Source organism: Jaculus jaculus, chromosome 14 (genome assembly GCF_020740685.1).
Source record: "Jaculus jaculus isolate mJacJac1 chromosome 14, mJacJac1.mat.Y.cur, whole genome shotgun sequence".
NCBI lineage: Eukaryota > Metazoa > Chordata > Mammalia > Rodentia > Dipodidae > Jaculus > Jaculus jaculus.
In genome coordinates this window covers 16,080,261-16,086,260 of record NC_059115.1, presented here as the reverse complement: position 1 = coordinate 16,086,260, position 6,000 = coordinate 16,080,261, and positions in this window count along the sequence as shown.

The window sequence follows — 6,000 nt, the reverse complement described above, 5'->3', positions numbered from 1 at the left end:
ACACTGGAATAGGACATCAGCAGGTGCCACCGCGGAGGAGTTTCTCAGTCCATGTCTTCACAAGCTAAGTGTCTTCTACAGCAAGACATGATCAATAAACCTCATCAGAAAAAAAAAAAAAAAAATTCCAGCCGGGCATGGTGGCACACGCCTTTAATCCCAGCACTCAGGAGGCAGAGGTAGGAGGATCGCCATGAGTTCGAGGCCACCCTGAGACTACATAGTGAATTCCAGGAGAGCCTGAGCTAGAGTGAAACCCTACCTCAAAAAAAAAAAAAAAATCCAAATCTTTAAAAAAAATACTAAATTTCCAATAGAAGATGAATATATGAACCACAGCCAGCCAAGAAAGCAATCATTAGCTCCAAAGACACTTTAGTAAGATTTATCACATAAAAACATGAAAGCTACTATTTCAAGCTTATTCAAAGGATTAAAGTACATATGAAAAAGGCAAATTTAATATTGACGATAAAAGGATAGGAATTTCAAATGGGAACTAGAAATTCTAAAAATAAATTAATTTGCAATAATTCTTAAAGTGATGTACTTGAAATAAATAACAAATGGACTATTAAGCTTAAGAATTAAGATGACAAAAATATAATAGTAAATCAGAAATTAAATTAATAGATAATATCTGAATAAAAAGAGCTTTAACAGTGGTAACCACAAATAAATGAAAATGAACAGAAACATACCTGCTTTATAAAATACACAAAATCAAACTCGTTGCAGCAAAAGAATTAAAATCCTACAGACTGATAGAATCGCAAAAGCAGGCATCAACAAAAAGGATTTTATCAAACTAAGGAGAACAGGAAAACAGACTACAGGAAGAATAAACAATCTATAGAATGGGAAAATATATTTGCCACCTACTCATATGACAAGATTAATATCTAGGATATACAAGGAACTTAAAATTTCAGCACTAAGCCAGACATGGTGGTGCACACCTTTGAATTTCAGTACTTGGGAGGCAGGGGTGGGAGGATTGCCCTCAGTTCAAGTCCACTCTAAGACTACTTAGTGAATTTCAGGTCAGACACTACCTCAAAAAAACCAAACTATAAAAAAGAAAACAATAAAATAATTCAACACTAAAGTATCCCAACCCAAAGTGAGCAAATGATCTGAGTAGACAATTCTCAAAAGGAAAAACAACTATCACCAAAAATACAAAAAGTATGTTCACGAGCACTACTCACTATGAAAATGGAAAACAAACTAGAATACAATATTACCTTTTTATCTCACTGTTTAGGGTGACTATTCAGTAACAACAATGAATGCTAGTGAAGATGAAAAAAGGAAATTGTTGAAAATGCAAATTAGGGGCTGGAGAGATGACTTAGCAGTTAAGCGCTTGCCTGTGAAGCCTAAGGACCCCAGTTCAAGGCTCGATTCCCCAGGACCCACGCTAGTCAGATGCACAAAGGGGCACACGCGTCTGGAGTTCATTTGCAGTGGCTGGAAGCCCTGGCGCTCCGACTCTCTCCTCTCTCTCTCTGCCTTTCTCCCTCTGTCTGTCGCTCTCAAATAAATAAAAACAAACAAAAAATATTTAAAAAGAGAAAATGCAAATTAGTATAGCCATCTTGGAGAAGAGTTTGGCGTTCCTTAAAAAACTAAAAGTAGGGGCTGGAGAGATGGCTCAACAGTCAAGGCACTTGCCTGCAAACCCTAACAACCCAGGTTTGGTTCCTCAGTACCCACATAAAGGCAAATGCATGGAGTGCCACATGCATCCGGAGTTTGTGTCCAACAGCCAGAGACCCTGTTAACACCAATTCTCTCCTCTCCCCTCTCTCTCCCCCTCCCTCTCTCTCTCTCTCTCTCTCTCTCACTCTCCTTTAAATAATGAAACATTTTTTTAAAAAAACTGAAAGTAGATCTATCATATGAGCACACTATCCTACTTCTGAACATATAACACATGGGATATTTCTAGACCACTACATCTAATAATACCACCATTTTAATCTAATAAACCAACACATCATTTTCAATTATTTTCTGCCTTGAATTCTTTGTTTTCTGAGGCTCTCGGAAGCAAAGGTTTATGCCACACTCACAGGAGCCATGGCTGTAGCTCTTGACTCACTTTCCTTCCAGCTCCACCCGGATGCTGTGTGCTTTCCTTCTGGGAAGTATTTGTTGTGTCTGGTTCATCTATTTACATACCTTAATTCCCTATCAGCTACATATCTAAATCTCATATCTTGGTCTTTAGAAAAATCTTTCAAACTTTGGTATCAGTTTTATTTCTTACATCTCATTAAGGAAATTGTGTGATGTCACCAAGAACCATCATAGGTTGTTGATGTTTTCTTTTTATTTAAACTTATGCTGCTACTTTGGTGTACAAACTACTGTGTGTGGCTTTAAAGATTTTTAAAGAACTTTTTTATTCATTTATTTTCAAGGGCAGTGAGAAAGAAAAAAGAAAGGAAAAAAGAAGGAAAGGAAGGAAGAATGAAAGAAAAAAGGAAGGAAGGAAGAAGGAAAGAAAGAAGGAAGGAAAGAAAGAAAAAAGAAAAAAAGGAAGGGAAAGGAAAGAAGGAAGGAAGGAAGGAAGGAAGGAAGGAAGGAAAGAAAATAGGAAAATGGATGTGCCAGGGCTTCTAGCTGCTTCAAAAAAACTCCAGGCCTGGAGAGATGGCTTAGCAATTAAGCGCTTGCCAGTGATGCCTAAGGACCCCGGTTCGAGGCTCAATTCCCCAGGACCCACGTTAGCCAGATGCACAAGGGGGTGCACGTGTCTGGAGTTAGTTTGCAGTGGCTGGAAGCCTTGGCACGCCAATTCTCTCTCTATATATATATATGCCTCTTTCTCTCTCTCTGTCACTCTCAAATAAGTAAAAATTAAAAAAAAAAAAAAAACTCCAGATGAATGTGCCCTTTTGTGTATCTGGCATTATGTGGGTACTACTGAATGGAAACTGGGTTATTAGGCTTTACAGGCAAGTGCTTTAACTGCTGAGCCATCTCTCCAGCGCCTGCTTATGATTTCAATCATATATTTATGTATCAACACTGAGTTAAATCCCAACCACTTCAAAGAATCTCCTGTTTAATGGGCATCCCTATTGTTTCTCAAAACTCTTTATATTTTGTGTTGTGAATTTTTAGGAGGAGAAACATAAGGAACAAAAAACATGAGTTGGAGCCAGGAACTGCTTGCTGCATCTTTTAAGACCTAACAGTGAAGAAGTCATTTTGTATTTCTTTGAAGGTCAAATATAAGTGTGTTTGGTAATCCATACAAAAAATGTGGAAGTTTTAATTATAATAATACACTGAGTTTTTAAAAGTTACCATATTACAGAATTGCAGTTGTTTGATATTGAAAGTTTGATATTTAATTAGGATCCTTGTCATGCATTATTAAATTATACCTGGAGTACAGCCAACACATTCATGAAGTATACCTAAGTAAGATAGATATATATAGTGTCTGTGTATGTGTTGGAAATGTAAGAAACGGTAAAACTTCACTATAATATTCATGTGGCATTTATAATTACCTAATATTATATGCCATTATAATTTAATATGTGGATGAAAAATTTAAGATGTTTCCTTTCAGTAATTTAGACTAATAAATTCTGCAGATGTGAATTACATTTTCACAAATGTCATTTAATATTTTTGTTGCAACACCTAAATCCTTTTTATGAGCTCATGAGCAATACTTGGTATGATGGTTTCATTCAGGTGTTCCCCATAAACTTAGGTGTTCTGAATGCTAGATCCCTAGCTGATGGAGATTTGGGAATTAATGCCTCCTGGAGGGAGTGTATTGCTGGGGGTGGGCTTATGGGTGTTATAGCCAGTTTCCCCGTGCCAGTTTTTGGCACACTGTCCTGTTGCTATGGTCCCATCTTATGTTGGGGATGATGCCCACCCTCTGCTCATGTCATTGTTTTCCCTACCATCATGGAGCTTCTCCCTTGAGCTTGTAAGTCAGAATAAACTTTTTTCCCCACAAGCTGCTCTTGCTTGGGTGATTTCTACCAGCAATGTGGACCTGACTGCAACACTTGAACTGTATCTATCTAAACAAGAGAAGCAGATTCGCCAATGGACTGTGAAGTCAGCACAGATAAACAGGATAGCATTATTAGTTTAGAGAGAATTTAATAGGTGCAGGCCATCTTGTAGCCCAATATTGGTGGGAGGTTGATGTTGAAGACTGAACTCATTTTTGGATATGGTTCTGACTTGTTTCCCATTTTATCCCATACCTGTGGAGCCTGACTTTGGTCTGGAACTCTCGTTTCCCAGGTGAGTAAAAAAGGCTCACGTGGTGAGATGAGGAACTAAATTATAGATGTGAACATTATTTGTAAACTTTAAAAAATCTAATAATTACCGGGTGTGGTGGCACAGGCCTTTAATCCCAGCACTTGGGAGGCACAGGTAGGAGGAGCACCGTGAGTTCGAGGCCACCCTGAGAGTACAGAGTGGATTCCAGGTCAGCCTGGGCTAGAGTGAGACCCTGCCTCGAAAAACCAAAAAAGACGGGCTGGAGAGATGGCTTAGCGGTTAAGCGCTTGCCTGTGAAGCCTGAGGACCCCGGTTCGTTTGCAGTGGCTGGAGGCCCTGGCGCGCCCATTCTCTCTCTGTCGCTCTCAATAAACAACAACAACAAAATAATAAAATAAAATAAAATAAAATAAAATAATAAAAACCAAAAAAAAAAATCTAGACGCACCCGGAGGCTCGCGCACTGGGCGGGCTGGAGTCGAGCGCAGCGCGCGTCCAGTGTCGCGCGCGGGGTGCGGGGACCGGAGCGCGCTGCATCTCGTCGGCGGGCGGAGACTTGGGAATCCGCTGAGGAAATTCAAGCTGGTGTTCCTAGGGGAGCAGAGCGTCGGAAAGACATCTTTGATCCCCAGATTCACGTATGACTTAGTAGGTTCGTTAGGACTCATTTGCAGGATGCACCAGAAACCTTTCTTGAGTCAAGCACTGCCCACCATGATAGTTGAGTTTTGGCCTCAAAGAAAGTCTAAGCAATTTACATCAGTGCTCAAGGATAATTTTGGAATCCTGGCTCATGGCCTAGAGTAAATGGTAACTGTAAAATCTGAGGGTAACCTACTAAGTACTTATAAATAAAGGAACGTAAAATGTATTTCTAACCAAAACAGATGGCCCCTTCACATAAGCCTAATTTAAACTCCAGGAGACAAGAGTAACCAAGTGCTTAGAACAGATTTTTAGTAATTCATTTTGAAATCATTAAGTTCTAAGAATTATTACTCTCCAGATTTGTAAATTGTCGAAATACTCCGTTTAAAAAACAAACAATGACAATGTTTTAATCAATAGATTTTTCTTTTATAAAAATGCTATGCAGGCAAGGCATTATAAAAAGTGCTTTAAGAACCAACAGCATATTTAAATTTGGCACCATGGTCAAATCTGTATCTAGTAGAAATGATGCCTAAAGTTTACCAAGAAAAGAACCCTCACAGCGTAGAGACACTCTGACATTTGAGGTCAGAGTTGAAGATGGAAATAACTTCATTGTAAGGCACTAGAGGCAGATCAGAAAAAGCATACATTGTGAAGAGGGAAAGGAGAGAATAGAAATAAAGTCAATATTATGCAGACTTAAGCCTTATTTTTTAGCATTTTTTAAATGTCGGGTCTTTCAGTCTGATTTTACTTTTTGGTATAGATTGGTTAGATAACTAGTGATGTAATTTTATAAGTAAGCTACAATTAATCTTTTTTCTTTGGTGATATTTATTTCTTTGGTTGTTTTTTTTTTTTTCACTTTCAACTTTTAGGTGTTTTTGTTGCATCTACTTAGAGCTTCGTCACCATGGCAATATGTATTTCCCTTAACACATTATAAACAAATATACTAGGAGTGCACCCTTTAATCTTTACTAGTTATTGTGAGATTGCTGTGTAAGTTAATAAACACATTTGTAAATACATTATTTGCAGGGGAAACAAATTCTGAGTTGTGGCTCAGAAAAA